Genomic DNA, 14,527 nt, shown 5'->3' with positions numbered 1-14,527 from the left:
TACAACATTTCTGCTGTGCATAATACTGTACATGCAGACAACAAACAATGTACAGGAACAACAAATTAACTACAGATACCTACTACACACACGACCATTTTCATTTTCTATGTGTGTGTGGCAATCAATAACGAAAAGTCTGATTATAAAACTATTCTGAAACAAAAATGATCAAATAATACTGTTTCCAGTCAGTCATCTCCATGAAAATAGGGCCTAAATGACCCTAAAAAACTGTGATGCTGTACAATATTTATGCCATCCATCCATGTTGTACAATGCTTTTTCTGACTTGGGCTTTCAGGGTTGGACAAGGTACAGAGTTGCCAGGCTGCCACATTCACACCTCTGAGTGATTTGGAGTCACAAGCGAACCTCAAGCATATGTTTTTTAGACCGTGGGTAGAAACCAGAGGATCCAAAAAAGATCCACACAAGCACAGGGAGATCATGCAAACAGAAATACCACCCGAGTCCAGACAGGAATCAGGGTTTTCCTGACTTTAAAAGTGGATCTGCTGCCTCTTATATCAACACACGGCCTCAGCATTAGATCAAGCCAGTGTATTTTGCTCAAATTGAACACGTTTCACGTTGATATCAATTAGTTTTCAAGGTGTCGGGCCTCGCCCTTTGGGAATCTCACTCGGATGATTCAACTCATAGTTGAACAACGCCTCTGCATTATGAGCAGCTGATTGGAAAGCAATCCATCACAAATGTACCATGCATGGATGGATGGATGGATGGATGGATGGATGGATGGATAGATGGATGGATGCATAAACATCTTCAACTGAGTTTCTGAGTACCGGTATCTTTTTAAATGTTGCCTAAAGTTAAATAATTGTCTGCCTGTGTAACCAAATGTAAAATTAGATTTACTTTCCTCTGCAACAGACTTAATTCTGATGCATCCCACAGCAAAATCTGTCCCAGCTGGCGGGAGGAGCCAAGTGATGAATCCAGTATTTAGTCTCTTAACATCCCATAGTGTGCTTTCTCTCTGTCTCTTTTCTCAGTACTAACTAACTCTTCAAAGAGTATTATAATTACACTATATATGGAGAAATGTTCTGTCTTTCCCACGTTAAGAGTTTGTTTTTCTCGCACTAGCTCAGTTTCTCCTTGTGTCTTCATCACATGAGATATAATTTTGCGTTTCCTAATCATTTCCATTTGACAACATGCTGCAGCAACACGCAAACACCGTCTGGAGAAACAGCATCTTCATCCCCATGGGACGTCACTCTGTGTGTGTGTGTGTGTGTGTGTGTGTGTGTGTGTGTGTGTGTGTGTGGGTGGGTGTGTGTATGTGTGTGTGTGTGTGTGTGTGTGTGTGTGTGAGCTCAGCGGAGTGTAAAAGGTGGAGACAGGGGTGATATTTCTCCCAGACACTCTCTGCTTCAGCTCTCTGACTTCACCATATGGAGCCCATTACACCCATTTATGAACATTCTACATCAGCCACACAGCCACACAGACACGCACGCGCGCGCACACACACACACACACACACACACACACACACACACACACACACACACACACACACACACACACACACACACACACACACACACACACACACGTGATACACTGATACAACATACTAAAAAGTAGGCACACTTCATGGCGCCTCAGCAGCCGTGTAGAGCGAACATATGTCATGCGATGAATAAGGGAGCGTCAACATTAATCCCGCCGTCTGTTCACCTAGTGTGTGTGTGTGTGTGTGTGTGTGTGTGTGTGTGTGTGTGTGTGTGTGTGTGTGTGTGTGTGTGTGTGTGTGTGTGTGTGTGTGTGTGTGTGTGTGTGTGTGTGTGCTTGTGCATGTGTTTGTGTGTGCACACTGTGCTGCAGAAGCCTGTCAGTGTGAGTCTTCATATCTGTGTTTTGTCTCATGCTCCTCACTGTGTCAGTGCTATCACACCCTTATCAGCTCACTGGCACCAAACGTCTCGCATGCATAGTTGCATACACACATTGCTTGTGTCTTTCCAACGCACTGAACTTACTCAAAATCTCAGGACAGCTGACCTGGCTGGTGCTGCCTCTTCAAATTGTGTTTCTTCACATTTGGTTAATCATTGAAATTGTGCGTGTGTGTGTGCGTGTGTATGTGTGTGTGTGTGTGTGTGTGTGTGTGTGTGTGTGTGTGTGTGTGTGTGTGTGTGTGTGTGTGTGTGTGTGTGTGTGTGTGTGTGTGTGTGTGTGTGTGTGTGTGTGTGTGTGTGTGTGTGTGTGTGTGTGTGCTGTTGATGGGGCTGTTTTGTCTGTTTCTTCTTGTAAGACTCAGCTGCTCTGTTGCGCTTCACTTCCTACATCTTCAGTGCCAAAGAGTCCCAGTGCCAAACTGTTTGTGTGTGAGTGTGCACATATCAGAGTGAGACAGGCAGAGTGAGACAATGTGTGTGTGTGTGAAGTTTCCACTGTGTCATCATTATGCAGTTCATCAGATACCTGGGGACACACTGCATGCTCGCACTTAATCGTGCATGGAAACACACACACACACACACACACACACACACACACACACACACACACACACACACACACACACACACACACACACACACACACACACACACACAGTCAAGATGCAAGATGAAGGTTTGTTATTAACTGTACCGTAACTCTTGTAATAAAGACCTCCTGTGGTTTTATCAGGGCTTTTCAAGGGCTGCATAGATGTTGAGGTTTTTAAGAAAAGGATAAAAACTCACTCAGGCTTTTAACCATCTATCTATCTATCTATCTATCTATCTATCTATCTATCTATCTATCTATCTATCTATCTATCTATCTATCTATCTATCTATCTATCTATCTATCTATCTATCTATCTATCTATCTATCTATCTATCTATCTATCTATCTATATATCTATATATCTATATATATATATATCTTCCTAGAGATCCTTTTAACACATTTGAGTACATGTTTCTAACAATTATAATGTGTTATTTACCAAAGATTGGTGTACATGTGCTTCTGTGGATGCAATGAATCTCTGTTTGATAACTGTAACAGGGCTTAGTTTAAGTGTATGCAATCAAACTTGATGTTATTTAGTTTTAAGGTTACAGGAAGAAGTGCAGAAGTTACTGGTGTGATAAAGGGTTAAGATGTGATGCAGGATCTCGTACTGGCTGCTGGTGGGGTAATTACAATGCTTGAGCAGTTGGACACTTTTTAAAAGTAAGAATGACTAAGAAGATACTATATTAAATGTTTCAGTGTGTCAGCTTTTTCATTGGATCAAGACTGAAAGAGTCGCGAGGGCATACAGAACTGAGAGTGGGGATTATTCATTATTAAAGCCTGGAATAGAATCACAAGAGACGCAGTCATTTCATTTACTGAATGAAAAATCTTAAACATGATTTGACTTTTGTGTCTCTTCAATTTTCAGTTCTGAATCAGCCTGACGATTGGAAAAAAAAATGACGGCACCAGTGATGTTCTGAGAGATATGTTCTTTTTCATGAAATCTTGTGTAATTACAGTTATAGTGGATTCTAATAAGTGGGATGGGACAGGATAGTAAAGTGATGCAAAAGGCCTTGTGACTCAAAATGGCTTCATCACAAGGGCGAGCACTGCTGAAACATCCTGTTTGGTCTCATACCAGTTAGCAGCATTTGTCAACTGGAAAAGGGCCTGTCTGCAACTAGAAAATGATGCATGAGTTTTTAAAGAGAGACGGTGTACCACAATCCCATAGAGGAGACTGGAGCATCTGTGGCTGGACAGCAGGAGCATCCGTCAGCAAAACTGTTCAGCTGTCAAGGTGAGCAGTCAGGAAAATCCCATCATTCTTTGGGGGGGGGGGGGGGTTCTGTTATTTTGTCTACCCCCCGTTGGTCTCTCTTCAGACTGACATGTCAGTAAAACTTTGCTTAACTGGCCTTTGGTGTGGGATGAAACCTTGACAGTGATCTGCTTGGTGCGCAGCAGGTCTGCACCACCAAGAATCAAGTCATCAACTCAGATTTTTCACTCGTACTCTCACCTGATTGGCCGGCTAATTGATTGGCTGTCACCATGACTGATGGCGTTGGCGTTCATATCCAACACTTCCAAGGCAACGCACTGGTGCGACGCCCAGAAGTCCCCCAATCAGCATTTCTCAGTGAGCAGAGTGAGCGGTGGAGTGGGTAGTTCATCTATCATTGTGATGGTAACCGGCGCAGGTCCCGCGAGTCTCACAGTTGACCCTGTTCAAACCGTCTATTAGTGGAACTGTACTCCTGCCACACACAATTGATGTGTGCGCTCCTCTGACCTTCTCATGTAGGCTAATGGAACTCCATAATAACCTGCCTGGTTACTTTATAGGCGCTACACTGTGGTAGTAATGACCTGAACTGTATTCTCATTCTTCTCTTATTCCTTTATTATTGCAGCACCCCTGCTTTATGCATGTCGGTTAGTGTTTTTACTCTATACTCATTTTCAAGAGCTGGGCTTTTGTTTGACTTTTCAAAGCGTTAAGAATACATTGTAACCTGTGAGTCAACTTGCACAATGCGTTAATAGTGCACTCATTTTCTTTTCTTTGGTCATGATTTGTAATGTTATTTTGGTGACAATTATTATTACAAGCTTTGCAGTGACACTTGTGCTCTTGCACATATTTAACAAAATTAAGTTTTGATTAATAGTGTAAGTGCTTCTTTATAAACAACACATACTTTTTCTTCTGATTCTTTTTGTGCATAGTCTGTTTTTATTCAATTTTTGTCGAATAATTATTTTCCATTTTTTTAATTGCAAAAGACATTTTAAGATAGAGGGGAAAATACAAATAATATATTTGGTTAACATTTTATTAGTCTATTATAATTTTTTTACATCAAAGGGCCAGAAGTGCTAGCGGTGTGGGCTGGAAGTGGCTGATGAGCCAGAAGTTTAAAACCCCTGATATAAACAATGCAGCAAAAATTCATCTTCAATCCAGGTGGTGCTGCCTGATGCTAAACACCAAACTAAAGTGTGTTGCATTCAAGGGGATATTGAGAAAGAAAAACAACAGAGTAAAACATATGATTCAAACGGTTGCTAGATTGTCACACACTGACCAAACATGAAGTCCATCCGTCACACACCAAAACGTTATACTGCTACAGTCATATTTTCAAAGCCCCATTCCAGCAGCTTTTTCTATATTCTATTGACTGACATGACATTGTTTCATAAATGGAAATTTGGCTAACTTTGGTTATTTCCGTTCCTGAAAAGGAGCTTCTCTGGGTTTCTTTCAGTGCTTTACAATTATTCACAGCCCAATCATAATAGCAGTCGGAGTCTTTCAGAGCTGGAGGGAGGCAGACAAAATATTGCAGCCTCAAGTACATTCAGTTTATCTATCTCATGCTGCTCATATTACTTAAATGTTCAGTTTTACAGATGACGATGCAGTATTTTGTTTTTGTGTTGGCCAACATATGACACTGGAGAAGCCCATCCACTGCTAATCCATTTATAAATCTATCCATCCATCTTCTACACCAACTACCAGGTTATGGTTGTGGGGGGCTGGAGCTGATCCCAGCCCCTTCATGGCAGTGAAGAATCCCCTTCAGATTTCCAGTCTGTCATTCTTTATCTTGGTTCTCGTCAAACACTTTCTTACAGGAACTTTGAATGGTGAAGTGAAGACCATAGCTCAGTTTGAAAGAATGGGAGAGAACCATTTTGATGCATCAGGGAATCAGGCTTTTTAACACAGTCTAAGTAAAGGGGCATTCTTATTGCCAGTGGGGAGGGGCGGTCTCTCCACAGAACATTTCCATTGGCCATCCACGCATTTACAATCAGAAACCTTATCAGAAACATTTATCTTGAATGAGGCTATAGATGATGATTGTGATGCTGTTGTGAATAAATACCTTTTATTCCATGTTATCTCTTTCACTTTTAACCTTCTGACTGACAGTTCTCCTTGTCAAACACATCCTATTGAACATAAGTCTTATCAGGAGTGTTTTTTATCAATATTGTTGAACTATGTCCCATGATAGTATGTTGATAGACATTGCTCAGACATACCATTATAGCAACACAAGAGACATGGTAACTTTCAAGCTTCAAGTTTCAGGGTAACTTATGGTGCGAGGGCAGAAATTGAAGAATTCTGTTGGTTAGATGACAGGAATAGAACAGCTCTAGGACTATAGTGAGGTGTTCACACTCTGCAGGGTTCGGATCCAAAGAAGGAAGAGCAGTGAACCCAGCAGGATCATGGATGCATGGGATTTAAATCTAGTAGTTGTAATGTTGAGGCTGAGCTCGGCATCTCTCAGCTCTGATAGGTGGAGGTACACATGTTAGAGACATGTGAGATCCTGCGTGATCCAGTTCAATAGCTGAGACATAAATTCTACCTTCAACAAAGTCATAATCAGAAGATCTGAAGCAAAACTGAACAAAAATACAAAAGGGAAAATCACCACAAAACACGAGAGCCCTCCTTCCTGATAAGCTAAATGAATGAAAGAAGTGAATTTCCCACTCCTGATACCACCTCCATAAATTGTTTGATGAAGCAACGTAAATCTCTCTATGTACTTGCTAAATATATACATGAAACAGTCTGATTGTAACTCTTGATAGAATTACTTTAATAACCTAAAACACATTAACTCAGATAAAGAGACAACATTTCTTACATTATGTTGCTAATTAATCTTCTGTGTAAACGTGGCAGTGGTAAAGACTGCAAACAATCATTACCACATTACTGATTCTGGATCCGTTTGGTTTATAACAAACACCTGAAAGGCATGTCTCTTTCCATGCCAAAATGCTTTTTGAAGTAATAAATGCATTCACTCATTGAGCAGCACAATATATATCTCAAGGTTGCAGGGAGCAATCCTGAGTAGGAAAAATGGTCAATTGTCACCATTTAATCTCACACGTATGTTTTTGGACTGCAGGAAGACATCGGAGTACCTAAACTAATCGTACTTTATTAATCCCCTTTTTTCTGCTTTTACTAATCCTATTTTGTAAAGGTTCAGCCACACAATGGCGCTCTAGGGAGTTGCTGGGCGTCAAGAGAGACAGTGGTGACACATCAGCTGTGGGTATCGAGCAAATTATTAATATTATCATTATTATTAATAATGATGATGATGATGATGATCGTGACTGCACAAACCTTGTGTTATTTATTAATCAAGTATCCACTGCTGAAATCAGAAATCGAAAACACATTTATTGCTGGATATAGTTTACACAAAGTTAATTAAGAATTAAAATGTTAAAGAAACAAGCGTGAAAGAACCATGTAATAATTTTTGGGGGGGCAGGTTGCAATATATAATATCATATGTACAGTGTACATTAATGGAATGTATAAGGGGGTGCATACATCCTTTTAAATCATATTTAAGTGCAGTAGAAATACTTTAAGTCTTGATTGTGTGTCCTTCCAGGGACAGGTCCTTTTTCTTGCTTCCCTCCGTGTTTGCAGTGAGCCCTCACATGGTGGCTGGTGAACGGCGGCGTGATATCGCAGTGCGGTCTGTTCGGGGCTTTACGGTAGGAGGCGGGTCCTGGAGAAGCGTGGCTGGCCGGCGGGGCGTGTTTTGCCTTTGTGTTTGCCGTCCTGTCTCCTGTCTCCTGTCCGGGGCTGCTGGAGGCTGCTGTCACTGTCAGCTCCCGCACGGCGCGCGCCGCGGCGTCACAGGGGCATCGGACGACCACCCGCATCAGCACCGCAGCTTGCACGCGGACACGCAGCATTCCCAAGGGATCACGCGTCTCCTTCTCCTTGGATTTTACTGTGTCGCCTCCCGCAGCTGCACGGAGCCGGCGGAGCCGCAGCAGGAAGGTCAGGAGCGGAGCACGGAGACGCACGGAGACGCACGGACCCCCGAACAGCGCACCGGGACCCCGCCCGGACGCACCGCTGCTGGGGTCCCCCGATCCACACCAAGGTAACCAACCCGCAGCTCAGAGTTTGGGGGTGACCCCGTGTTTCTTTACCTCCATCACACTGCAGAGGTGCGACTTTCATACACAGTTAAAACGGTCTCTTCACCAAATAACCAGGAACATTTTTATAAAAGTGAGAGTTTTATTTATCTTTAATTCTGCAACTAAAAGTTACCGTCATATTGTTGAAAGTTTGTTCTTATTGTTTAAAGTCAAATGACATGCTCTTTAAAAGGTTAAAACACATTAAGATACTTTATTATTTCAAAATGTACTGTCATCTATTCAGTTAAAATGGATAATTAGAAATTTATAATTTCGAAATATTTAAAACTTATGTCTTATTAAATGGTTCCTTGTACACGTTCCCCATTTCTTTTTAATAATCGGCGATCATTATAAAACCCGCTGTATTCCATCAAACAAACAATAACATGCATGTATATGAAAGTTCGAATTGAAATGGCAGAGAACAGAGTTGTCCCACCTTACAGTTTCTAATCTGTGTAATCTAGACAATTTTTAGTCAGAAACTGATTGAAAATGACAGCTCTTGCACTGATGATTGATGAATGTTGGGGCTACATATAGATCACCCCCCCAAAAAATTTTTTAAATAAAAAACAACAACAAACAAACAAAAAAACAAACAAAAACAAAAAAAACCCTCCAATGTTCTTTCACCTGATTTACATTTAATTTGAGACATGACTGTGAGTCTTTACACAGTCACATTAGGTAGCAGCATCCCAGCTCCTAAACTGTCTTGAAGGGAAATTATGCAGCAGCAGCATCACAGCCCCCCCCCCCCCCCCTTCAGTGAAATTCATTAAAATCAGCCAGAGTTCTTCTGTGCGTTGGTTTGGTTTGACTGCTGTCATCCGTAATAGTGAACGCATCGTGTGTGTGTGTGTGTGTGTGTGTGTGTGTGTGTGTGTGTGTGTGTGTGTGTGTGTGTGTGTGTGTGTGTGTGTGTGTGTGTGTGTGTGTGTGTGTGTGTGTGTGTGTGTGTATTGTGTCACTTTGCAGAGCTGTACTGTGGTGTAATGCTTCACCCCACTTAAAAGTATCATCGAGTAATGTTTCCTCACGGGACTTCTCCTCTGCTGATAATGGAGCCCCCCTGTTTAAGAGCTGTTAATGAACCTCTGCTCTCTGTTATCTCTGCAGCCATAAAGTGATCCTGGTAATAAGTAAGTTTGATGATGCCGGGGAGGAGAGCGTGGGGGAATTGGGGGGGGGGGGGGGGATAGAGGTGGGGTCCTTAACACAGTTACCACAAGAACATTGTTACTAAAAGCAAATGAGGGCAGAGACGAGCAGCCTGGTAATGTCTGTGGTGAATATATTAGCACAATGAAAATCTGTCATTAGGAGTTGGTTCGAGCGTGTCTTCTCTGTGGTCCTTAGGGATCTATACCTACACACACACACACACACACACACACACACACATCAATTCTCTGCAAAAAAGTATAATCAATTCACTTCGTGTGCTTGTTTGTTTATTTATTTATTTTTTATCCATACGGATAGCAAGTCTGCATAATGTGAACGTGTAAAAATGTTACGTACCGTAACAGAAACACCAATTACCTCGATGTGTACTCCCTCTCTCCAACCTTCACTGCACTGACTGTAACCTTAACCTAATGTCATCCCACCGTGGAATTAATTCATCATTATGTTGGTGCTGTGTTTAAAGCACCTGAGGAACAATGTTCTAGTTTTGACCCCACTCGTCATTTGTGTTCGTCTTAATCGTGAGCTTGCACATTTTCTTCATATATATCTCTCAAAGTTAAATTGACCATGACTCTGTCACAGGCATCACTGCTGGTTGTGCTATGACGGCTTAGAGACCTATTCGAGGGCTCAGGCTCCACTCTGTGCCCATTGGGGTCGTCTTGAGCTCCATTTGACATCAAGGATGTCCAGAGGTTTATCTAGACGGGGCTGTATGTGAAAGTGCTCTTGAGCAAGAAGCTGAACCTCAAAGTGTTCCCAATGGATGGATTGAGCACTTTGCATGGCAGCCGCTTCCATTGGTAGGGGAGTGAATGGATGAGTGTGATTAACAGTGTAAAACACATTGAGATCTGTTAATGCAGTGTAAAAGTGCTATATAAGTAAAACCCATCAAGAATTTTAATTATCCACAAATAACGTAGAATTATATTTTATTATAAAGTATGAAAAATTCAAGATTTAAATGTCTTTTTGCAAAACATGAATCTAACCATTGAAATATCATTTCCTAGGAACATTCTTGGGGAAAATCCAAATTTATGTGGTCTTTGGCATCAATTGCACAAATTCCCCTTCACCCTACAGCGTTGGTGCGATTGCTGCACGCTAACTTACTACTGACAGTCATTGCATCATCACATAGCCCGAGGCCCAGTCAAAAAAAAGTGTTATTTGTAATTGTTACTCTTTTCAAGGTCATCATGCAGGCCATGTTGAACCCTCTGCCAGGCCAGTTTCAGGCCTCCGGACTCTGTTCACACCCCTGATCTATGGAGCAGCTTTAAATGACTTCTTGCTCACAACACTAATCTCTGTCACTTTGTTCACATTGTGTTCTGCTGGAATGATCAACCTCCACTGATTATACCACATAATTCAAAGTCTCAAGATACTGTTTGGAAGGGATTACTGCCTCCTCTCCTCGTGTGGGACAAAACAAACCTTCCAGGCGATTTGCTGCCAGTCTTCTCTGCAGACCCTCTCTATCTCTGTCTGGAAGCGTCTCCTCAGACACGTCAGATAGGGTTTATGTCACAGCTCCGGCTGGGCCCATCTAGAAAACTGTCTCTCAGCCACTCCTGTGTTTGGTTCACACTGCAGTTAAGGTCACAGCCCTCTTGAAAGGTTCCTTCAGTCCAGTTGGAGGTGCTGAGGGCTCTGCATAGGATTTAATTGAAGATATATCTTCATATCTCACTGATACGACTCCTTGTCTGAAAAGCACAGCCGGTGTGGTCGTGGGTTGGCGGTTTCCTACTTACAGATCAGTCGATCTGCTTCCAGATCAGCTTCAGATCTGTGGCTCATCTCTGAACTCGACCATCAGTTTGTAACCAGGGTTTGTACTTGGCTCCGGCCTGTGTGACAGTGACTTCTGTTTGCCCACAGCTTGGGCCAGATTTCTTAATGTTTCTGTGTATATGAACTGATGCAAACACAATATTGTGTGCTTACACAGGGAAGCTGGTGATTGCATTGGGGTTTGCTTCTAAGCAAAATAACAAACACTATGAATTTATCTCATTTGCCTTCATGAGTTTGGAGCATTGGCTGTGTTTCAGATCTTGCGAAACAGCGGAAAGAAATGTATGCTAATAGATTAACATATGCCTTGTTTCTGATTGCGGCTGTTTCGAGTCATTGCTGGTATTGTTTGTGAAAAGGAATTCCCCAGCTTTCTTCCCACATTATTTTTTTCTTTTTAGACTTTATTATAAGCCGTTACCTGTATTGTAAAACTTCATAGGTCTTGCAAGCCTTTCTGAATCGTTTCTTTTTCTTTTCTTTCTTGTGTAAACAAGGCGAATGCATGAAAAACCCTCCTTCTATTTAATGTTAATGCTTATGTCCCTTGTGATGTTTATTCTCGGTTGATCGTCTACAAAATGCACACAAACTCTCAGTCAGTCGCGCCCACTGAGTCCAATCAGTGTGTCGTGGCTGATCAAAGATGATGGAGGAAATTGAGAGCTCACTTTGAAGTGTCATAGCAGAGAGTTAGAATTTAAGTACTTATAGGATCAGTTGAGTAGAATTTATATCAAAGAAAAGTCAGTTTATCTTTTTTTTTTTTTTTTTTACTGTATTTAGTCTGACTTCTCTTTGCATGAATTCTGGATCACTGTGGAGGGAATCAACTCATGGATCAGCTGAGATGAAGCTCAGGTTTCTTTCATAGCAGCCCCCAGTTCTTCTGGTGGGTGCAATGAGTCTCATCTGCTTCTACAGATTATAATTTTTTTTCTTTCTAGGTTTCACATCTGGCAAGTTAACACAACAGAGCAATGCCCAGTACTATTACACTTAGTGTTGAAGTTCTGAGTAGTTTTGGCGCTGTGGACAAGTGGAAGACCATCCTGGAGACAGGATGTCAGTCAAATTGAAGCAGGAAGTAAAAGTGGACTTAAAATCTGGTGTTGTAGTGGCAGCAGAGGACATGACAGCCCAGATCCTCACTCTGGACCTGATTGGAAAGCTCCCCACTCTTTCTTTATGCTTTGCTCATTTTTGGTCCAGTTCTCCTGTTGAGTCCAGGTGAGAATCTTCTGAAGCTAGTTCACTGATTTAATATTGTAAATATGAGATTTTGTCTCCACTTATTGGGCTTATGTGTTTGTGCTGCTGCCTCTTGATTCTCTGACTTATTTACACTCTTTGTAAATGTCTTACTTTACTTCTTGAATGGATTTTGTTTGACAATCTTCTCCTGGATGATCCTCCCTGAGTTTAGTCCGTCAACTTCCCATTAATCTTCTTTGAAAGCAGCTTTGACCAATCAGATCCGGTCTCTTCTCTGCACTGCGGAGGCTTAATGTGATATTCACAATATGATGGACTGTAACGTTCTGATATTATTGTTACTATTTTCATATTCAGGAATTCAATCATTCAGTAATATGCATGGTTACATTATAGTGTGTGTGTGTGTGTGTGTGTGTGTGTGTGTGTGTGTGTGTGTGTGTGTGTGTGTGTGTGTGTGTGTGTGTGTGTGTGTGTGTGTGTGTGTGTGTGTGTGTGTGTGTGTACAGGCCTGCATATGCTCACACATGTTCACATTTCAGCGTGTCTGTGCTTATCACGCATGTTCATGCATGATGTGTGTGTGCTGCAGTCTCTGGTTGAAGGAGGACGGACAGAATGGAGAGATGGGACGCAGAGGGAGAGAGTAAAAGAAAGAGGGGGTGGGGGATGGAGGGCAAAAGAAGAAGTGATAGTGAGGAGAAAGAGGTTGAAATAAGAATGAGGGGGGAGGAGGTAGAGAACACGAAGGGAGGGAGGGAGGCTTCTCTCCGGTGTTTTTCCTGCTCTAATTTGCTTTGACAGCAGCTTCATTGGCTCGGGCTCTGAAGGAGTCTTCTCGCTCTGTGGAGAGAGAGAAAGAGAGAGAGTCTTAGTATTCTTACTGTCTCTTCAGCATGCTTTAATTGGTGATGCTACAGCGACCACAATCAGGCTGATGTAGTACTGTGGCTTCGCTGCAGACTTCGCTGTAGTCTCCTTCTTGTTAATTATACAATACCCCAACTGTTTATCATCAACCAACCTGAAGAATGCATGTTTTTCTGTTAGAATAAACAGGACCACTGGGGTTCATTACGAGCCGTTCATATTATTTATTAATTTATGCATTATAAGTATCCGAGCCGCAGCGATGTACATTTTAAAGTACACCACAACAGAAATATGGATGAAGATCAGCTCTAATCCAGCAATTCATTTGAATAATACCAAGACTCTGACAATGAAGGGAATATGAATGAATTACCTCAAAAATTCTGCCTTTTTTTTTTTCTTTATTATAATATGGGCTTATTACCTCCTGATTCCTGCAGACAATAGTTTGACCTTCACGTCTCACACTCAACAACACCACTAATTCCCTAAAATACTGATTTATTTTCCTGTGTTGGAAGGGATCAGTGAGGTGCGATTTGCAGGGGAGGAAAGAAGGGATAAGTATACCTTCTTCCTTGCTGCGGGGAGGATAAAAGATATCTGCCCACATTGTGAGTGACGGTCTAAATCAAGCAGAGCTGCTTGCTCTCAATCATTAAGAGTGAAAGGAGAGCGATTAACTCTAAACTCATTCTGCACCCAGTCTACCTCACAACAGTGACAAAAGTCTAGATCGCTGGTCTTTTTTGAAGTAAAATATATTGTTTTCAGCAGCTGATTTGTAAGTAGCAAATGACATCTGTTGATGAGTTATAGTTGGACTTGTCATATAATAGGATTTCAAAATCAGTGGACCTGTAACACTCATTATAGTGTGACATCTCATTTTATCTGCATTCGATCATTTCATTTATTCCATTATTTGTTAAATAACTATCGCCTCCATTTTCTTATTTAGTTATTTTCTTTTGCTTTTACTGCCCTGACTCCCTGCCCCACCCCACCTCCTCCCCCTCCCCGCTTTCATTGCTAGATTCACTATAACCACAATCAAATTGCGTCTGTGTTTTTTTTTTTTTGTTTTTTTAATTTAAACACACATCCAGACATCAGCTCATCACCCCAGGCCTCTTCTGCCTTCACTGGCCCCCAGTTTCTTTTAGGATTGATTTTAAGATTTTATTCTTTGTATTTAAAGCACTCGACGTCCTTGCCACTCATTATTTAGCAGAAATCTTGACTGTCTGACGCACTGAAAGGATGCTAAGGTCAAATCAGCTTCTATTGGAAGTCCCTAGAGTCAAGAAGAAACACTGGGGAGATCGGGTTTTCTCAGTTGCTTCTCCCCGACTCTGGAATAAACTGCCCCATGAAATACACACCATAACCGACTTTGGCCTCTTAAAATCCAGGCTCGAAACTTACTTAT

This window comes from Blennius ocellaris, assembly GCF_963422515.1.
Source record: "Blennius ocellaris genome assembly, chromosome: 1".
In the NCBI taxonomy this organism is placed as follows: domain Eukaryota; kingdom Metazoa; phylum Chordata; class Actinopteri; order Blenniiformes; family Blenniidae; genus Blennius; species Blennius ocellaris.
This window is presented reverse-complemented; position numbering follows the sequence as displayed.